The sequence below is a fragment of the Nyctereutes procyonoides genome, unplaced genomic scaffold (genome assembly GCF_905146905.1).
Source record: "Nyctereutes procyonoides isolate TBG_1078 unplaced genomic scaffold, NYPRO_anot_genome, whole genome shotgun sequence".
Taxonomy (NCBI): Eukaryota; Metazoa; Chordata; class Mammalia; order Carnivora; family Canidae; genus Nyctereutes; species Nyctereutes procyonoides.
This window is the reverse complement of record NW_026575151.1, coordinates 3,763,828-3,786,489: the sequence shown is the minus strand read 5'-3', so window position 1 is coordinate 3,786,489 and position 22,662 is coordinate 3,763,828. Positions and strand designations below refer to the sequence as shown.

The window sequence follows — 22,662 nt, the reverse complement described above, 5'->3', positions numbered from 1 at the left end:
GACAGCTTCCTCTAGGAAAAAGACAGGTACCCACAAGATACATTTGTTTGATGTCAATGCAGCCACCTTTACCACATTTGAACTGTAGATATTTGATTAATTAGTTTCCCCTAAAAATATGGTTAAAGCAGGTAGCTGTGAAATAATACATATAAAACAGACTTTTAAAAATAAATTTAAAATATTTAAGTATAAACACATTTGTTAATTATGATGTGAAATCAAGTTCTTTTGAATAGAAGTCACATAATTGGTATTCTCTTTGTCTTTGCATAAGTTGCACCTATAATGTATCGCTTATAATTTCCAGATTCATTTATACAAAGTACATTTGTAAAGTAACTTAAACTCAGAATCCTCCTAGATTATTTGATTTGTTTTTAAAGTCAGATCTGTTGAGCTCTGTTCTTTGGATGTCTGTATATGATCACCATCTGTCACCATATAACATTACAATCTTGACTGTATTCCCTATGCTGTAGTTTATATCTCCAGGACTTATTTATTTTATAACTAGAAGTTTGTACCTTTTAATCCTCTTTATCTATTTTGCCCATTCCCCTCTGGCAGCCACCAGTTTGTTCTATGTATTTATAAGTTTGTTCCATCATTTGTTTTGTTTTTCAGATTCCATATATATATGTATGAAATCAGATGGTATTTGTCTCTCTCTGATTTATTTCACTTAGCATGATACCATCTAGGTCCAACCATGTCACAAATGGTAAAGATTTCATTCCTTTTTGTGATTGAATAATATTACATTATGTATATATCCATGCCACATCTTTATGCATTTATTTATTGGTGGACACTCAGGTTGTTTCCATAACTTGGCTATTGTAAATAATGCTGTGATGAACATAAATCAAATACCTTTTTGCATTAGTGTTTTTTTTTAAGATTTTATTTATTTATTCATGAGAGACACAGAGAGAGAGGCAGAGACACAGGCAGAGGGAGAAGCAGGCTCCATGCAGGGAGCCCGACATGGGACTCGATCCTGGGTCTCCAGGATCACACCCCAGGCTGCAGGCAGTACTAAACCCACTGCGCCACCAGGGCTGCCCTGCATTAGTGTTTTCATTTTCTTTTGGTAAATGCCCAGTAGTGAAGTTACCAGATCATATGGTATTTCTATTTTTAATTTTTGAGGAACCTCAGTACTGCTTTCCATAGTGGTTGCACCAATTTACATTCCCACCAACAGCGCGTGAAGGTTTCCTTTTCTCCTTACTAATATTTGTTATTTCTTGTTGTTTTGATACTAACCATTCTGATTGGCATAAGGTAATATCTCATTGTGGTTTTGATTTTCATTTCTCTAGTGATTAGTGATGTTGAGCATCTTTTTTTTTTAATTTTTATTTTTTATTTATGATAGTCACAGAGAGAGAGAGAGAGGCAGAGACACAGGCAGAGGGAGAAGCAGGCTCCATGCACCAGAAGCCCGATGTGGGATTCGATCCCGGGTCTCCAGGATCGTGCCCTGGGCCAAAGGCAGGCGCCAAACCACTGCGCCACCCAGGGATCCCCTGTTGAGCATCTTTTTATGTGTCTGTTTGTCATCTGTACCTCTTCTTTGGAAAAATGTCTATTCAGGTCCTCTGCCCATTTTTTAAATGAGAGTATTTTTGTGTGTGTGGTGTTAAGTCATATCAGTTTTTTATGTATTTTGGACATTAGCCCCTTATTGGATATATCATTTGCAGATATCTTCCCCCAATCAGTAGGTTGCCTTTTTGGTTTGTTAATCGTTTCCTTTGCTGTGAAAAAAGCTTTTCATTTTGATGTAGTCCCAATAGTTTATTTTTGCTTTTGTTTCTCTTGTCTAAGGCAATATATCCATAAACATGTTGCTAAGACTGATGTCCAAAAAATTACTGCCTATGTTTTCTTTTAGGAGTTTTATGATTTCAGGTCTCACATTTAGGTCTTTAATCCATTTTGAGTTTATTTTTGTGTATGGTGTAAGAAAGTGGTCCAGTTTAATTCTTTTACCTGTAGCTATCCAATTTTCCTAACACTATTTATTAAAAAAGACTGTCTTTTCCCTGTTCGCATATTATTTCCTCTTTTGTTGTAGAGTAATTGATCATATACATGTAGATTTATTTCTGGGCTCTCTATCCTATTCCATGCATCTATTTTGTGCCAGTATCATACTATTTTGATTAATATAGCTTTAGAGTATATCTTGAAATCTGAGATTTTGATACTTCCAGCTTTCTTTCTCAAGAGTGTTTTAGCTATTCAAGGATTTTTGTGGTTCTATACAAATTTTAGGATTATTTGTTCTAGTTCTATGAAAAAATGCTATTGGTATTTTAATAGGGATTTCACAGAATCCGTAAATTGCTTTGGGTAGTATGGACATTTTAACGAAGTTAGTTCTTCCAATCCATGAACATGTAAATCTTTCCATTTGTTTGTGTCATCTTCAGTTTCTTTCATCAACATCTTATAGTTTTCACAGTATAGGCCTTTCACCTCTTTGGTTAAGTTTAACCAAAGAGGTATTTTATTCTTTTTAGTGCAATTGTAAATGAGATTGTTTTCTTAATATTTCTTTCATTACTTTGTTATTAGTGTATAGGAACACGACAGATTTCTGTATATCAATTGTGTATCCTGCAAATTTACTGAATTCATTTATCAGTTCTAATAGGTTTTATTTTTTAGTTCTAATAGTTTTTGGTGCAGTCTTTAGGGTTTTCTAGATATAGTATCATGCCATCTACAAATAGTGACATCTAAGGTTTTATTTTTTAAAATCAACAATTGTTGTTTTGCCCACATTTAATTTAACTGTAATTTTATTTTACATAAGTTCTGATTGCAAAGCATTAAACTAGTTTTTATAAAAGTATCTCACTTTGTTTCCTTATCGACATTTGAATGTTTAATATTGTATGTATACAAGGTAATATTTATGAAATGGTTCCTTGGACCATTTGTCTATAGGTATTGGAAGGTTCTAAGTGTTTTCAGAACAAATAAGTTTAGGAAATGCTAGTGTATAGCAAGTTATGCAAGTTTTTGACTGAATGACTATTTATTGGCATTTGCAACAAATGTAACTTACACAAATGGATTTGGCAACAAACACATCTTACCAAGCTGGTGGAAGTAGAAATTGAACAGACATATTAAAAAAAAATTGGACATTGGGACGCCTGAGTGGCTCAGTGGTTTAGTGCCTGCCTTTGGCTCAGGGCATGATCCTGGAGTCCTGGGATCAAGTCCCACATCAAGCTCCATGTATGGAGCCTGTTTCTCCCTCTGCCTATGTCTCTGCTTTTCTGTCTCTCTGTGTGACTCTCATGAATAAATAAATAAAATCTTAAGAAAAAGAAAGAAATTAGACACAAAATTTAGGGTGCCATGAGTAACAATAAACTGTTTTACAGAGGGAAATTGAAAAAGTTCGTTATCCAATGCATTGATGAGATAAAAGCTAGTGAAAAAAAAACTCTCTTCTAAATTCATTTTTATTATGTCAAGACCGTAGAACTTCTTTGTTGAGGTATATGTTATTTTCCTCACCCATAAACTTCCAAATAAATACTTCAAAATTAGTCTATTCTGGATGGCATACAACCATTCTCAAGATTCAATCTATCTTTCTTTCATCTCTCTTTATTGTTCTGTTTCTTTTTTCTCTCTCTTATTCTTTTCTTCTCACCATATTTGGCAATACTTCGTCTATAACTTCATTTTTACCTTTCATGAGTAAGCCTATTGGCCTCATTGACATTGTTTATCTTCTTGGGAGAACTCAGGGTAAAGAAGTTGCTATCCCCTATCAAAGTACAGTAAATTTTGCTTCAAAAAAGAGGAGCAAAAATAATTCCTACTTGACTTTAAACTTTCTACAGAAGGGTGTTTTGCTGATACAAAAATATGATGATTGAAATACTTAAACACATGTCTTCCTACCAAGTCATTTGTGGACAGTTTTGGTGTGACATTCATGAGGATATGTTATGGCCTTACTGAAATGTAAGACTCTTTTGTGTCAGCAGATCTGAACCTTTCATATATGTATAATACAGAATATTAGCATTTGTGAAACTGAGTTCCTCAGATCCTTTGCCCATAATTAAAGGGCAATAAATGTTTTCAGATCATTTAAATTTAGAAAATGCTAGTGCATACCATTTATTTATTTATTTATTTATTTATTTATTTATTTATTTATTTATTTATTTATTTATAGAGAGAGAGAGAGAGTGCATGAGCAGGGAAGAGGGAGAGGGAGAAGGAGAAAATCTCAAGCAGGCTTCACACCTGGTACAGAGCCCAACACAGCTCGAACTCACAATCCTGAGATCATGACCTGAGCCAAAAGCTAGAGTCACATACTTAACTCACTGAGTCAGCCAGGCGCCCTTACTAATTTTTTAATATGCTGATGTACATTGTGACATTGAGCATCTCTCACGGGGGATGCAGTATTACACATTTCCAAAATTTTCTATATCTGCAACTCTTTTTTTCCCCTGGATTACCTATTACATTTTTAGGAACAAGAAAAATTAAACCATCCAAACAATTGGCTAAGGAGAGAGGAATTATGAGTGGAAGTACAGTAGCTGGTAGCAGTAGGTCATACTTTTGCGATTAAGAAGGAAGAAGGAAAGGTCACAAACAGGGCAAGAATTATAAAGCGAGACTTTATGGCATTCAGAGTGGATGAGTTAGAGAAGCCAGAGTAAAATTTGGTCTGAACAAAATTAAGTTGCTTCTACCTCCCTTGAAGTGTGTTCTTGTTAATAATTATTACCATCACCATGAAGATTATGTGGACCTTTTCATGAAACTTGTTGCTTATTTAAAGCAATGTAGCTATGAAGAAGAATAGTCTCATTTGTCACTGAAAAAGTTGAACACAGTGAATATCAGTGCCTTGCCCAGGGACAAGTGACTCTCAGATGTCAGTCAAGTACTCAGTATTTATAAACCTCAGTTATCTCATCCCTATAATAGACTTTATAAAATCTACATTGTAGTGTTACTGTGAGAATTAAATGAAATGTGTGAAAATGCCAAACTCAATGCTTGGCATATAGGGAAGGTACAATAGCTATTACTCTTGTCTTTTGTTTGCATTCACAGTATGTCCTCTCAGTTGGAACCAAGGCCTACATTCTTAAAGGCAAAGTTAACCTTTCACTACTGATGCATACTTTAACTTGCTAAGTGGAGTCACCTTATTTTCTCTTGAGTAAAAGGAATCTTTTCAGGGCAAATTACTGAACTCAAAGGAATTTACTTTCTAATTTGTTTTTGGCACTAGAAATGTATTAGAAAAAAAAGGAAAAATAAATGATTTACCAATCCGAGTTGCACACCAATCAAAGGTGTTTTGTTTTGTTTTTTAATGTCACAGAGACCTGCCTTTGCTTTCATTTGCTGTTATCCCCTCATGTTAAAAAAGAAGTAGTAAGAAAGCTATGGTGATTTGTTTCTTGTCAGGATCCATTATGAAAAACCAAGAAGCAAAAATTGATAAGTAGCTGATAAGAACCTTGAAACAATAAGAAATCTCCTTCTTCATGTTCCAATTACCTATCACATAGTAGACTAGTTGCAGTGGACATAGTAGACATAATTGAACATTTAATAGGTGACCAAATTTTTACATAGTGTTTTAGAATCCTAAACATAGTAGCATATTGAAAACTTGACTAGGATCAATGACATTGTTAGGTGATAGTTTGCCTTCCTGAGAGATGCATTTACTAAGCAAGCAACTTGAGAACATATATGGGAAAGTAATTAAGCCAAATAACTTACTGGTTTCTATAACAACTTTATTGTAGCTCTGCTCTTTCAAGAATGTTCAACTTATGGCTAATTTATTTGCCAAACAAGAAGTAAATATTTATTGTAGCCTTACTAACCAGAAGAGATGGGTCATTCTGTTGATAATCTATTTACCAAATGATAAATGGCTTTTGGGCTATACTGACTGAACGCTCGCTATTCTTCAGGACCTATTTAATGTGTAACGCTTATTTTGTGGTTGGGATTCCTGGAGATACTTAAAATCTCTGTAAACTCAGTGCACAGGGTTAACATCTGAACCCTACTGGTCTGTCTCACTTAAAGATTATGATATTTTCTTTCCCAGGAAGCTTTATTTCCAAATGGTTACATTGAATGGATCTAGTTAGTGCCTTCACACTTCTACATTCCAATGTAGGTTGATACAACACCATAGTTCCCTGTCTCAGATAACCTTGCAGCTTTAACTGACCACTCATTTTTAAGGTTGGCTGAGAGAAGAAAATAAAACCTCCATGTTCTGGGAATCATGGTCTGGTAATCTTGGGTTGTCTTTATTTGTAACATGCTCCCCTTGGGCTGGGTCACAAATCTGTTTTTAAAAAACCCCTCAGTACTGTCTAGAACAGAATGCAAACAAAACCAATCAGATGTGACCAGAGTTTTGAAATTTGATGAAAACTTAAAATTTTTTAGTTGACCTGATCTGGACTTCGGTCAAGAGTTAAACCATACCCCAGTTGGTTTGTTAGTTTTCTCCAGTAAACAGATTTTTTTTCCTATATGCTTAGAAATAATCACCTGAGGATGTAATTGAAATTTTATTGAAAATAAATCTCCTCTGATTTATTGAAAAGATCAAAAACATTGTGTTTAATTTTTTTTTGTTAAATTAGAAACTTTTTGCACTTTTGTATTCCACGTGAGAAAGACAGCCCCAAGGTCAGATTTTTTTTTTTCTAATTAACCGAACGCTTTGATCTTGGGTCAAAAGGATCTAAAATCTAAAAATTTTGGATTTTGCTGGAGCTGTAGCAATGTTAAGAGCACTGATGTATGTAGGATTTGATTTTACTGAAGCTGAGCTACTATGATTTAAAATGGGCTTTTAATTCTTGTTTTTTTTTTAATTTTTTTTAACTTTTATTTATTTATGATAGTCACAGAGAGAGAGAGAGAGAGAGAGAGAGAGAGAGGCAGAGACACAGGCAGAGGGAGAAGCAGGCTCTATGCAACGGGAGCCCGACGTGGGATTCGATCCCAGGTCTCTAGGATCGTGCCCTGGGCCAAAGGCAGGCGCCAAACCGCTGCGCCACCCAGGGATCCCTAATTCTTGTTTTGATTACAAATCTAACAATTCGTTCACCTCAAGCTTCTGATATTGCATAGCAGTCATATTTGGGTGTATTTTTTTCCAGAATGTAGTGATATTAGATGGCTTAGTTCAGTAAATCAAAAGGTTATTAAAAATTTACCACATAAGAGATACGCTTGAAAATTTCCACCATTAGTAATGTGAAGAAACAAATGCAACGGACAACTTCAAGACTTAAAACTGTTTAGTTTGAAGCATTCTTTAAAACACACACCTACACAAGCCATGGTACTAGAGTGTCTAAAACATCAAAATTATTTCAGGAGCTTTATTAAAATCATGAATTTCTGGGCTGCATCCCCAGAGATTCTAATTCACTTGATCTGAATATGGCCCAGGCACCCCAATTGTTTACAATTCTCTCCAGATTTTGTGCGCACCCCAAACATCAGCACAATATGGTGACTGTCATTAAAAGGCAAAGCTATATCCCATGAAAGACAAATCCCTTGAGATGATTTGCGAAGAAAAGTTTCCATAGTCAAGTTGGAAAAGAATCCTCTGCTTATTATCTTTTACTGGAGTTTTTTAGAGCATTTCTGAATACTTAAGACTGAGAAGTCCTGCAGAGAAGAATCCTTGTCTAATGGACTTTAACCTGTAGTTTCTCCAGTGTATTTGATCCTTGATAACATTTCCATCATGCTATCTCTTTCTAAACCTTAAAACCTAGTTTCTCCAGTATGTTTTTGAGTAATTTTACTAAATGAAGTTTGACAAGATCTAAATTGTTATTTACGTTAGTGCTGCTTTTAATGCAATGTCATTATGACAGCTTTGAGAATGTGCAACTTTCAAGGCCATTGAGGGTTATTTTACCTTTGTTGAGACCTATAAATGGAATATTTTGATGACCTAACATGGCATCTAACATGAAGATCCATACTACTTTTGTATGATTTATTTTCTTATTGCATAAAATTACTGGGAAGAAAGCAAATTAAAAAAAAGAAAAAAGAAAAATGGCTCATTTCAGTGGTTTAGGTGACAGTTCCCTGAAAAGAATAATGGCTCTCTGAAACTAAACTACTAAAAGTGCTCTTGTCACCATATTGCTGAATTGAAATTTGTAAGCAAATACATTTTGTTGGTGAGTGATCTTTTCATATCATATGACTTTAAAAATAGATTGGTAAAAAAAAGAAATTATAAATCCTTAATTGTTACTATTATCTTTAATTGTAGAACCAAGCCTAAAATTATATTCAGGAGGGACAGAGACTTTGTGAAAATGGATTACTTGATTTTTTTTTCATGTAATGTAATATGCTCAAAGAAGATTGGAATATATTTAATTCACATAATACTAGAAAGGTTCTGGGCCTGAAGGTAGAGACTCAGTCACAATTCTAAGAAAGGAAGCACTTCCATAGCTTTGGGAAATATTATCAAAAAAGAAAGGCAGAGTCATTAGTTTCACCTTCCAGAAAAGAAGAGGAAGGAGGGTAATTTGTTAGCCAACATCTTATCAGGTCATGTGGTCCAGTCTCTAAACTAGACACTTTATGAACATTATTTCATTTGGGTAAAAGAAATTTTCTTCAAATTCTTTTATACTTATAGAAAAGATTTTCTGGGTTTTATTTTTTTTTGATAAAAAAAAAAAACAAAGAAGTTGTTATAATGGAGTTTTACATTCTACATCTATATTCACACTTTCCACCCTGTCTCCATTTTCTTCCTTTGTCTGCCCCATCCTCTCTTATTCTAATTCTTTCTTCCTTTTTGGAAATTACCCCTGTGCTCTTCACTCAGTGAAATTCCCTGAAAAATGTTAAATGAAGAGCCATGCTTCCATGTGTTGTGTGGCGAGAAGATTCCCTTCCATTTGGTTTCCATTGAACATTAGTCTTCTTCCTGAGCTTATGTTGTACATTAGTGTTTTGTTGCACCTTATTTCTTAATACATACAAAGAGCATTTTACCTTAAATTGTATTGATAGCAGGACTGTCAGAAGCAGTCAGTCTCCTCATATTTAGTGGAGCAAAGCTAAATAAAACAATATGCCTGGTTTCAAGTATGTAGATGATCTGAAATTGTGTACATGGATTACTTCTCACATTTGATTCACCTTGGTCTGTTGTATGATGCTGTCACCTGGGTGCCAATTAGTACTTTGGACATCTGCCAGGAAGAAGCTCAAATGAGGTCATCGGCTTATTTCATCTTGACACCAAGGTCACTGCTAAGCTGTATTTAACCTAGTGCTAGAGACTAAAGACATTGCTTAGTCCAAGAGCTATTTTATATGCAGGATGCTTATAATAAAAAGAGGATACACAGGGTTCTTTTTTTTTTCATTTTTCATACAAAAGAAAGATAGTGAAAATCTATCACAAGTATTTCAGAATTATGGCAACAACTAGTAGCATACAAAGTACATATTATGGATTTGTCCAGCATACTAAAACCCATTATTCATATAAGGAAGTTGCTTATATCATTCTCTGCTGTTTCTCATAACAGATAAATGGTGATAAACATGGCATCTGGAAGGCAGGGAGTGTGCTTACTTGGCAGATATGGGGGCTTGGAAGGAAAGTACTAGTTGGGGTTGACAATATCCAAACTAACTATCAATAATAGTGATATTGGAAACTTGCAAAAAAAATCTGTAATAGTGATCCTGTTTTTATTTTGATATTTTGCTTATAATGGAATTTTTATGTGGATTTGGTCTCTTAATATGTTATTAAAATAGCATTTACCGGGATCCCTGGGTGGCGCAGCGGTTTGGCGCCTACCTTTGGCCCAGGGCGCGATCCCACATCGGGCTCCCGGTGCATGGAGCCTGCTTCTCCCTCTGCCTGTGTCTCTGTGCCTCTCTCTCTCTCTCTCTCTCTCTCTCTGTGACTATCATAAATAAATAAAAATAAAAAAAAATAGCATTTACCTTGATTACTGATTATTTTGATGCTCCCTGAATTCTGAGCCATTCTAATCTTGGCTCTACAAACTGACATAAGCTGAAAACTCAGATCTATGGAAGATTATAGTGTAATAAAAATCATCATACTGACCCCGTATTTCATGTAAGTAAGTAACAGAACTCCAAGTTTCATCATTACCTGCATTGAGATTTTTTTTCGTGTTTAATATTGGGCATTAAAGTTATCAACATCACCAGAAGTCAATAATTGATTCACAGCCTAAATTTCATGAAGCGAGGAATAAAGGAGATGTGGCTGAGCTACATAAGATTTGTGATCTAGGGACACCTGGGTGGCTCAGCGTCTGCCTTTGGCTCAGGGTGTGATCCCAGAATCCTGTGGTCTAGTCCCACATTGGGCTCCCTGCATGGAGCCTGCTTCTCCCTCTGCCTGTGTTTCTGCCTCTCTCTCTGTGTCTCTCATGAATAAATAAATAAAATCTTTAAAAAAAAAAGATTTGTGACCTACATATATATAAACAAAGTCCATATCCAAGGCAAATTTCCCTCATTCTATTCTTTAGGAACTGCGGAGACATTTTCATTATTTTTATTTTAGATAAGAAGAAGGTTAAAAGTTCTGACAGGAGGGTAAATATTGGTGAAAATGGAGATTGAATATGCATGCAAGGAATTTATCTTTTTCATCTTCATACAGAAACAAAATGAATAGAAAATTAAATCTGATATACAAGAAATCTTGCTTGCCCAGACACTTACTATGAAATAAAGACTCAGCCTTGACCAAATCTGAGTTCCTTTATTAGATTTTCAAAATCTTTGAAAAAGATTTTCAAATTTGCACCTCTATAGTTGTTAATATATTGCTAGTGTTAATATATTTCTAGGTTCTAAGAAAAAGGGAAAGCCCCCAGTGGCCAATGTTGTATCATTTGTTATTCCTATAGCAGCCAACATAAAAATCGATAGCCACTCATATCTAATTTATTTTATTTAAAATTTTACATGTATTGAAGCATTCAATATATTTTTCTCACCTGAATCACTTTCTGAAACCCAAGTAGATATATCCAGATGAATTCAATTGAAAGAAATATTATCTTGATAATTATCAAGGACCCTACACTTTCTACTCTTTTTGAAACTGATTTCCTGGATGATTTCAACATTATATATTTTCTCTTTTCTATAAGCTCATATGCAAATGAATTCCTGGCTGATTCAGAATTACCAGCAAAGGTGTGCACATGTGTGAGGATGTGTATGTATTAAGTGTATGTGTGTGTTTGTATGTACAGATGTGTGTGTTTGTGTGAGTATAAGCATTTGTATTTACACACGGTCTTTTGACTTTTATTGGAATTAGGAATTGGAGATGCAAATGCTTGTTAATTTCCCCTATCAGGTGGCATGCCACTTATAAACAACAATTGTAACTTAATCATCTTTGTATCAACGGTTCTTAACTAGTTTGGTGCCTGCCATGTAGCACTGCTCAAGATGAACTCATCCAAAAAATGATGCCTTGTTTCTATTAAATTTATCTCGGGGATTTTCTAATAATAGAGCAGTTATCTGCAGTGAACCTGGAAAAAATATGGCATTGTAGAAGAAGAGCTAAAAAAGGCTCAGGGAAATGGACCAAAAGAGAATGCTCTTGTGGAGGCCGGGGAGTTTCTTAGAGCTTAGATCCAGGCTGGAGGAAGTCCAGAGTATGTGGGAGCCATAATAAATAAATGATACCTCTTATTCTCTGGATCATAAATGATTGCACCTGACTGTTCAGTTCATGCTTCCTTCATAATTTTCTTCATTTCTTGCTTTGTATCCTTAATAAGATCAAAATGCCCTGGTGGAGAGAGTATATCATAAATTCTTTTTGTACTCCTCACAGTGCCTTCATAGTCCTGAAATTATATAAAATGTAAGTAGGTGTGGCATTAAACTAATTGGAAGTTTATTATGTTTTTCCTTTACACTGAACTAACAACATATCAGACTTTTAGAAAGGAGGAGAATGTTGTGATTTAAAGGGTTTAAAATGAATCAGTTACCCACCCTGAACTGGATTAATTACAGTCCCAACTGAAAAAAGTAACACACTCAAGTTAGGGTAATTTGAAGAAAGTTTCTGTACCACAGTATTACTTGTTCAAGTGTGGGTGGCCTGTAGGGAGATTCCAAACAATAGTGAAATAACATGGGTTTAGTAATAGCGAAGGAGCTTTTCCGGTCTGAGGTCTAAGGGACAATGGCAAAAAGGTCTTAGTAGAACTCTGAAAAAAAGAGTACCCTGTGAAAAGTTTTCCAGGGAGGAGGAGTAGTGATTTTTGATCAAAATACAGAACCAACTCAAGGCAATCCCAGAGCTAGGAAATCAAGGAAATAAATAGCCTGATCTTATACTTCTTCCTCCCTCCTATCTCCTGCCATGGCTGCCTATTGGCTAAACACAATGGGAAGCTGTTGCCTAAAAACCCACTGCCATTATCCATACCAGTTAGTCTCCCTGTGCAGGAAGCTGGGTAGAGAAGGGCAGAGAGTGTATTTGAAGGGGAACATGGAAGATATTTGGCACATTATCTCTTATTGAAACCTGTCCTGATCCTTAAAAACTTGTACTACTATGGGGATTATTTTCTTTTAGATAATAAATAATAATAATAATAATAATAATATATTTGAATGCACAAAGTCAAATGCCTATATGATGCAACTCCACTTTAAATGGCCAGTAATGTTGTACGTGCCATACCAGAGATACACAAAGAGTGTGGTGGGAGGAGGGAGGGACCAACTTTACTTGGAGAGTCAGCAAGCCTTCTCATTTGGGGTAAGATCCTTAAAGATCTCAATGAGGAAAGGAAGACAGAAATGGTATGCACAGGGTGTACAGGGTGAGTCATGATAAAGCATGATAAAGCATGACTCTGAAAAACAACCTGAATAATGAAAAAAGAAAATTTTTCCTTTGGAGTCAAACTGAAACCTGTTCAAACTCCAGCCCTGCCATTTATTAGCTATGTCATGTTGAGAAATGAACAAAATACTTCTGGTGTTTAGTTTTACCTCTTCTAAAACAGGAACAGTAATTCCTACCTCGCAGGTTATTTGCACTGATTAAATGAGATAATATATCAAAAGTATCAATAATTATGTGCAGTTCCTAGAAGCATTCTCATTAGACTCAGAGATTATTTCCAAATAATCACTTCAGCTACAAAGTGATAACTTGTTATTAGGCTGAGAAACTATAGATTAAAAAGGCAAACAAACAAATCAACAAAATAATTTTCCAACTTGGAGTTATATGATAACTTACATCTTGGGTGGAGATCACTTATAATAGTAAGCAATGCTATCATTTATTTCCCTTTTTTGGTTGTTCTCTGTTGGCCTCTACTATTGGTACTGAATAATTTCCATCTTTGCTCACTTATTACTTTCTAATATGTTGTAAACCATCAAAAGGTCTTCCCTACATGAATTTCAATATATTTCAGGCCCAGCTTGTGTGCATATTAAAGAGCACTAAGTAATGACTTTTAATGAATGTAGTCATATAATTCTTCAATTCTCCATTTATTCAAGAAACATCTTGGGGATCCCTGGGTGGCGCAGCGGTTTGGCGCCTGCCTTTGGCCCAGGGCGCGATCCTGGAGACCCGGGATCGAGTCCCACATCGGGCTCCCAGTGCATGGAGCCTGCTTCTCCCTCTGCCTATGTCTCTGCCTCTCTCTCTCTCTGTGTGTGTGACTATCATAAATAAATAAAAAATAAAAAAAAAAAAGAAACATCTTTTTTTTTTTTTAAAGATTTTATCTATTCATTCATGAGAGACACAGACAGAGAGGCAGAGACACAGGCAGAGGGAGAAGCAGGCTCCATGCAGGGAGCCCGATGTGGGACTCGATCCCAGGACTCCAGGATCACGCCCTGGGCCAAAGGCAGACGCTCAACCACTGAGCCACCCAGGTGCCCCAAGAAACATCTTTTAAAAACTATTATAACTAGTTCATTCCTGCTTTCTTCAGATTTTCTGAGTAGGGTCAGGTTTTGCTGTTCTCTAAGCTATCAAGTTTACTAAGTTGGAGGTGTTTATGGACTCTGCTGAAGAGAAACCCGTGACCTTGATTTAGCCTTGCTTTCACCTACAAAACAGTCTTCTTCAGTAAATAACTGGCTTTATATGTTTTTTTTTTCTTTTTCTATCTTGGTGTATATAATGTACGTTTATGTGCCAGTCCATTTATTTTATGCCATTGCCCCTGGCCCCGTAGCCCCACCCCTACAGAATAGATCAGGAAAGACAGCATGTAACAATTACTTCTTTGGTGCCCTTTTTACATTATATTTTTTTAATATTCTATTATTTCTCACTGAATGCTTTTTAGGAATCTTGCCTTTAGTTTATCAATATAGTATGTCCATCAATTTGCCAATCTATATTCAGAGTTTATCCAGATTTAGTTTAGCAATTATGTATGATTCATATTACATGCCCCCAAACAGCAGTTGGTTTACTGACTTTTAATACTACTGCATATATCTTTGGGCATTCATTAAATGTTAATTAATGATAGTATGCTGGGTTGAATTGACTTGCAGATTCTGGCAGATTTAAAATTAGGAGACACAATATTAATTTGTTAGCAGGCAGGATCAAATTTTAACTTATTGCATGTGTCTAGTAAACCAGAGCTTTAGGAATTAAAGAAGTATATATTTGTAGTACATATGAAAGATACTATATAACAAAAAAGTGAGTACAATGTAAAACATCTGACAGCTTTTTCTAGGAGCTTTTACTTGCCTTTGTTTTTCTTTAATTTAAAAATTTTCTTTAATTTAAAAAAGTTCTCATTGGATTCAGTTACCTAAAATTCATATAAAAGCTAGGTGACTTTTTCTTTTTAGCATGTTATATTATAGAAGTAGTTGAAGATTATTTTGAGAGGTGGGACTCCATCTCAGGACCCTGAGATCACACTCTGAGCCAAAGGCAGATGGACACTCAACCACTGAGACACGCAGGCGTCCCAATGATGGTTTTCTTAAGATGTTTCTCATTTATTATAAGTAACTTTCATACATAAGATTCCATATTTATGTTTCCAAGTGCTTGCAAATAATTATTAAGGGTCATAGTTTTAAGGGAGAATTTCAAATTTTCATTCATTTGCTTACACAATATTATCCAAAATTATAAAATTAACTTTTTAAAAAGTCCAAGAAAACCTTGCTGTAATAATTCTAAAATATTTAACAAGATTGACTCTAATTTAAAAAAATAAATAAAAAAAAGATTGACTCTAATTTGGAGTAAATAGAAAGGAGTTAGTGGTTTAGTATAATGAATTTGATGTATTTCTGAGCATCAAAATTGTGTCCATTAAAGTTGTGGGTTTTTTTTTTTTTAACCATTTAAGTGGAGATTTATTTGTTAGGTAAACACTCCTCAATACTACTTGTACTTAAAATAATACTCCTTTAATTAAAGAAATAGAACGCTAGAGTTTTCTGAGCCTTAAATTTCAGTTCCAATTTTCATCATGATCATTATCATTATGATGATGATTGTTCTTCAACCTGTATCTGGAATTAGAGGTCAAAACTAATTGTCCCATTCTAATTACATATAGTTCCAAGACTTTACAGAAGGAATAGGTGCCAGAAAGTCGCATGTTCCATTTTGTGATTACAAAATAACTTAGTTGTTTTTGGTTAAAGTTCAATTAGCTTATAAATTTGACACATTAGATTTCCCTATATATTTAAATATGTTTATGCACTAATAGAAATCCCTGAGCTTTTGTTTATTTATTTATTTATTGTTCTTTTTTAAATTTTTAAAGATTTTATTTATTTGAGAGAGAGCGATAGTGAAAGAGAGCGTGCGCTAACACAAGCAGGAAGGAGAGGAAGAAACAGCTTGATGCAGGTCTTGATCCCTGGGATCAAGACCTGAGCTGAAGGCAGATGCTCAACCAATTGAGCCACCCAGGCAACCCTATTATCTCTTTATTGTTTTATTTGGGTATATTTGGCACACAGTGTTACATCAGTTTCAGGTATACAACACAGTGATTCCCCATCTCTATATGTTATGCTGTGCTCTCCATCAATGTAGCTATTGTCTGTCACCAAACAGAACTATTACCATTACATTGACTATATTCTTTATGCTGTGACTTTTATTCCCAAGACTTACCCATTCCATAATGGGAAACCTCCTACTCCCCTTCATCCATTTTGCCCATCCTCCATCCCCTTCCCTCTGGTAATCATCCGTTTATTCTCTGTATTTATAGATCTGATCCTGCTTTTTGTTTCTTCGTTCATTCATTCGTTTATTTTGTTTTTTAGATTTCATATATTAGAGAAATCATATGGTGTTTGTCTTTTTCAATCTGATTTATTTCACTAAGCATTATACCTTCTAAGTCTATCCATGTTGTCACATCCCTGAGCTATTTTAAACCATAATCATATATATAATTCTCCTAAGTACAACTGTCACCTTCCAAGGCAGACATAGAGATCTGCCAAAATCTTCCCAAGCATACAATGAGTATTTACCAACCCATTATATCTTAACACTTAAATATCATAAATATTTTTCTTTTTAAAAGTCCAAAAACTCAGTTGTGTTACTTGGATTCTGCACACACATACCGTGTTTGGTTTTAAACCATCTCTTTGCCAACCAATTTGAATTTAAAGCAATACTACACCCTCCTTTAATAATAATTTTTGCTGGCTCATTCACCCTGATTGTATGTTTGTAATGTTGATAATATTGAAAATTGATGGAGTAACCCATCAGAAGTAGTAAAAGTTTTGAGTTCCAGAAAATTTGGAAGGAAATACAGTTTAAGATACATATAAGACTGACTGAATTAGGAAATCTTGCCTATAATAAGAAGTCATGTTTTAAGAAATAGCCAAATATTCTATAATCAGCCCCAGTGTAGTTGTGTTTGTGCATTTATGTGTGTTTATTTTATTTTATTTTTTTTTAAAGTAGGCATGACTATTTCTCCACTCTCCCCCCTTCTTTTTTTTTTATGTGTGTTTATTTTAAAAGGAATCATCCTAAAATGTGTTCATTTCACCAATATGAGATCTTAAAAAAAAAAAAAAAAAGTTCACCTATCCTGATGTTGTTAATCAGTCTAAATTAGTATACAAGGATTTTGGATTAAGAAGCAGATAAAGTATAGTATTCTTTATAGGAATTTCTTTTTTTTTTAATTTTTACTTATTTATGATAGTCACAGAGAGAGAGAGAGAGAGAGAGAGAGAGAGGCAGAGACATAGGCAGAGGGAGAAGCAGGCTCCATGCACCGGGAGCCCGACGTGGGATTCGATCCCGGGTCTCCAGGATCGCGCCCTGGGCCAAAGGCAGGCGCCAAACCGCTGCGCCACCCAGGGATCCCTTTATAGGAATTTCTATGTCCACAGTCAGTTTGGGAACAACATGTGACTCTGGCCCCTATTCCCTCTGTAGGGTCTTGGAATTATTTGTAATCAGAACGAGACAATTAGATGAGACCCCCAATTCCAGGCATAGGTTGAGAAATTAACAAAGTGAACAGAGACTCTTCAACATTTCCTGAGCAAACAGCTTACACTTGAGGAAACCATAGTTTGTGAAATGTTTATATCAAGCAAGTTAGGAAAATATTCACAATATCCTGACTAGTGAAAGTGATAATAGTTTTGAAACATCATTCTTAGCAATTAAGATGCTAATTCTTAGCATTTTTGGCACATTATACAGATGTGTTCTCTGTGAAGCTAGCTAGAAGGCTGGGCTCAAATTCCAGAGCCCCAGGGCAAGTTTTATATCCTGCCCTTCCAAACATAACACAGTAGAGTTGATGAAACCCCGCAAATCCAGACATAAACTGTGAGAGACGAAGTACTAGACAGTTAAGCTTTCCTGATTATAAAGTTAATTTTAGTTGCTTAAGAGAAAAAAATTCAAATTCAAACCAAAATCAAGAGTTTTCTTAATTTTACACTATTAAGTTTTCTTAATTTTACACTAATATTTTACACTATGATTACTAGTTGTCACTCGTTAGTGGAATAATTTGATTTTGAGCTATCTATCATAGCATTTTATTTTAAAATACCAGTTCTTTTGTATATACCAAAACCCATTCTATAAAACTACTATGTAAAATTGAATACTTAGCATCTGTGACAGTTAAAACTAATAGATATTGTATAAAGGAAAATGACCCAATTAAATTAAATCTCCTATTGAACAAATACCAGACACTGCATTCAAGCAGAGGTAGTAAAATTTAGCTTTAAAAAATGATTTATGAATTTAACCCCATTCCTTCCTATTTTGCCTGTGGGCAGAGCTGCGTAGAAACATCTGCTCAATGCTAGTTCATTTTCTATCAATGATTCTCTTCTAGATGTTTCAAATACTTTTAAAGTAGCAAACTTTGGGGAGAAATCAATTACATTAATTGTCACCATTTACTGAAGATATTGAGGAGAGTGAGAAAAATCGAGTATTGCTTTAAAGAAATATGGAGGCATCTATAAACCTCCTCTCTTCTACTTCATCAATTTTCCCTCTCCTACCCCTAATACTCCTAATATATATAGCATTCTGTAATATTTCTCATCTTAAATCCTCTTAGCCCCATAACTCCCTTACCTATTCACCCCTAACACCCCCCCCCCCATTTTTCTGCTCCTTTATATACTACAATGCATAGAAGTGTTATACTGGCTGTTTCTGTTTTCTCTCTTCCATAATCTTATGAAAGCATTCTGACGATGATTTTATTTGTGCTGGTCTGATCGATCCTCCAAGGACACCAATAATCCCCATGTTGCCTAATTCAATGATCTCCGTGTTTCCTAAACTGGTGGTCTGTACTCACTCAATCATCATTTTACTTTAACCTCTCGACAGCACTTGACTCACCTGATATCTTTCTCTTCTCATACTTTCTTGTTTCTCTTCCAACCTTACTAGCTGCACTTTCTCAATCTCCTTTGCTGGTTCCTCTTCCTTTTCTCAATCTCTAAACATTGGAGCTCACTTGAACTTCATTTTCGCTATTCTAGCAACAGTATTCCCTAGGTACATCATTCAGTCCCATGTTTTTAAATATCGTCGCATGGATGACTTCCACATCTGCATCTTTGGACCTTACCTCTGGACTGCAAACTTTGTTTTGTTCACTGCTGTATCATCAGAACCTAGAATAGTGACTGGCACAATACAAATGTTCAATAAATATATGTTGGATAAATTAATTAATGCTCTGCTTTACTTCCCAGGGTTATTATAAAAAATAATGAAAAAGGGATATAAAAGTAACTTGCAAACTGTATATCAGCCTGCAGTTAATAATCTTGCAGATTTCTATTATTCAAAAACAATAAAAAGAGTGGGATATGAGATAATTTTTAAAATGGATTTCATCTTTATAAACTAGATCTTCAAAAGTGGTATGTCTTCCCAAATTCATGTTCTACATCATTCATCAAACTCTGGACTTCAGGGAAAGAGATATAACAAATCTGTATTCAGATACAAAACGAAATGCTCTAATATTTGCTCTGATAAAAGTATGGTATCTTTAATGTGTGAGGCTCACAAATTTGCTAGATTCAGTAATGTCAACTTAAATGACATGTCCTTGCAAGGCTAGTTGCACAGCGTTAATCATTAACAATGCAAATAAGCAATTAGAAAAGTGATATGATCCATAGCTTTAGAGCATAATACTTTGTGAGCTGAGTGGCTGTCACTGAAAGAGTAAGATATGGATACAAGCTAATGGGATGAGTGTGGCTGAAGTACATGAATTCTAAGATTTATAACCTCTGCCTATTAAAGAAAATTGTCTTACAAGAGTAGTGATTCTCAAACTTTATGATACATCAGAATCATCTGGCAGGCATCTTAAAGCACAGATTTCTGGGTCCCACTGCCACAGTCTCTGATTCAATTGATCTGAGCTTGGGCCCAGGAATTCACATTTCCCACAAATACCCAGTTCTTCCTATCTTTCTGGACATATACACTCTGGTTTCATCACACTTTGAGAAACACTACAGTAGAGGGTTTATTAACATGTTCTTGGGGGCTATTAAGTTCAATTATGACTCCAAAATGTTTTCCCCAAACTTTCCAATATTCCTCAACATTCAAAGGATCATTTGTGGGCAGCCCGAGTGGCTCAGCAGTTTAGTGCCTGCCTTTGGCCCAGGGCGTGATCCTGGAGACCCAGGATCGAGTCCCACATCAGGCTCCCTGCATGGAGCCTGCTTCTCCCTCTCCCTGTGTCTCTGCCTCTCTCTCTCTCTCTCTCTCATGAATAAATAAATAAAGATCTTTAAAAAAAAAGTTCATTTGTGGTGTGTATTAAGAGACCTCCTAATAAAACAGTGCTTTTAATTTTAGTTTTACTCAAGCCGACAAACTCTCTGCCTTGCTTCTTTGACATTTCTTTGAAATGGCATTCCATTTGCTACAAATCGGTGATTATCTCATCGAGACTTGCTTTCTCTTGTGACTGCTCTGTATCATCATTGCTGGAGTAGCACTGATCTAAATGTACATGTCAGCTATTTTACCTGCCTGCCTCCTCCATTGGTCCAATAAAGTTTTGAATTCACTGATCTCCCAAACTAGCCAAGCTAAATTAGAAGACGACATAAGCTCTAGATGTCTCAGCTCTGCCAAGGAAATATCTATTTCTTGGGAATATCAGTGAGAATTTAATTAGATGCTGCGAAGGAAGTGCCTAGATTCCTAAGACCTGACATAAGTCAAAATACATTGTTGGACTTAAGTTCAGACTCTATTCCAGATTCAGGAAAATCTGGAAAACAGATATCCAAAATGTGATGAACTGTATAATTTTTGTAGTTAATGTACCTAGCACAAATAGTAGGTATTTTGAAAGAATGAGTCCAAGAATGTGAACAATTAGTGGAAATGTAACTATGCCTATTTGAGGTTTTAAATTTTTCATTAATTTTTTAAAAGTAAATAAATCACAGTTGTACTTTTTAAAAAAATATGACCAATAAAAGGGTGCTAGCATGGCTCAGTTGGTTAAGCATCTGCCTTTGGCTCAGGTCATGATTTCAGAGTTGGGGGATTGAGCCCCAACTCAGGGTCCTTGCTTAGTGGGGAGCCTGTTTCTCCCACTCCCTCTGTCCCTGCCCTCCCCCACTAGTTCTCTCTCTCTCTCTCTCTCTCTCGTGAATAAATAGAATCTTTAAAACAAAAAATAAATACATGACCAATATGAAAATCAGTATTTGCTTGAAAAATAAATCAATAGTTACTTTCCTATAAAAGGATTTTTCCTTATAGATGTATTCAGAATATGTGTTCAAAAATAAGCTAGCTCTCTGCATTTTAAAGGGTTCAAGTTATATACAAATTATTGAAAAATTTAGGATCAAAATTTTTATACTTGGAATAAAAATGACAGCATAGCAAACCATGTCCCAAACACTATTCAAGGTATTTTGTGGTATTATTCATTCAGTTAATTCACAATAACACCATGAGGCAGGTGCTTTTAGCACTCTCAGTTAAAGATGCAGGATCTCACAGCTAATCAATGACTGATTTGAACTTGGTGAATCTGACTTCATTGTCCTTCACTGACCAGTTTTTAGTACTTCCTTGTAAGTACTATTTGTTTTTTGCAGTTTGATCTAGCCAGCACTTCTGGTCTCATATTCACATTTTTTAGACATTTTTTTATAATGATATTTGAGGAAAGGCAAGTTGGAACTAACTTGTACAGTTCAAGATGTTTATTTATGTCATTGCTCTCTATATCTGTATCCAAATAGAGAGACTTCGAGCAAATCATTTCTGAACTTAATGATTAGAAATCTACCATAGGGACGCCTGGGTGGCTCAGCAGATGAACGTCTGCCTTTGGCCCAGGGCATGATCCTGGGGTCTCGGGATCGAGTCCCACGTCTGGCTCCCTGCATGGAGCCTGCTTCTCCCTCTGCCTGTGTCTCTGCCTCTCTCTCTCTGTGTCTCTCATGAATAAATAAATAAAATCTTAAAAAAAAAAGAAATCTACCATAAATAATAAATACCAATCGATCTATAATTGGTTAAAAAGTATGTTAGTAGCTACTTTCATCTTAAACATGTTAGCTGTGTAATGAAAGGGGATTCTTACAAAGAGATTATACCTAATAAGGGGTAAAAGAAATATGTAAAACAGTATTATAAAGTACCCTTGAAATGAAAATATAGCATTAATTTTATTATAATGGAGGATAGCATTGGCGATGTGTTTGCTGTATGGTATTGACTACACACTACAAACAAAATGATGATTATTGCTATTAGTTCCTTAATTCTCATTTTCTGATATAGGGGTTTTAAAATATTCAAAATCTCATTAGAGAGTTGTACAACTTTTCTGTTGACAACATTCATTGAAATTTTGCTCTTCTGATACTTTTGAAATTAGCCTTTGAGGAAGAAATACTTGGAAAAAAATTTGATTACCAAAGCATACCAAAACTCTTAATTTTCAGATAACAATGTCTCTATAATATACAAAACAATATGAACAAAAA

At 35.1% G+C, this 22,662-nt stretch overlaps 1 protein-coding gene across 9 annotated transcripts in view; it reads left to right on the top strand.

The window, feature by feature from the left end:
• ARHGAP24 (Rho GTPase activating protein 24) overlaps positions 1-22,662 on the top strand; it is a 726,334-nt gene that overhangs the window by 619,636 nt on the left and 84,036 nt on the right. The gene's annotated exons all lie outside the window — the stretch shown is intronic.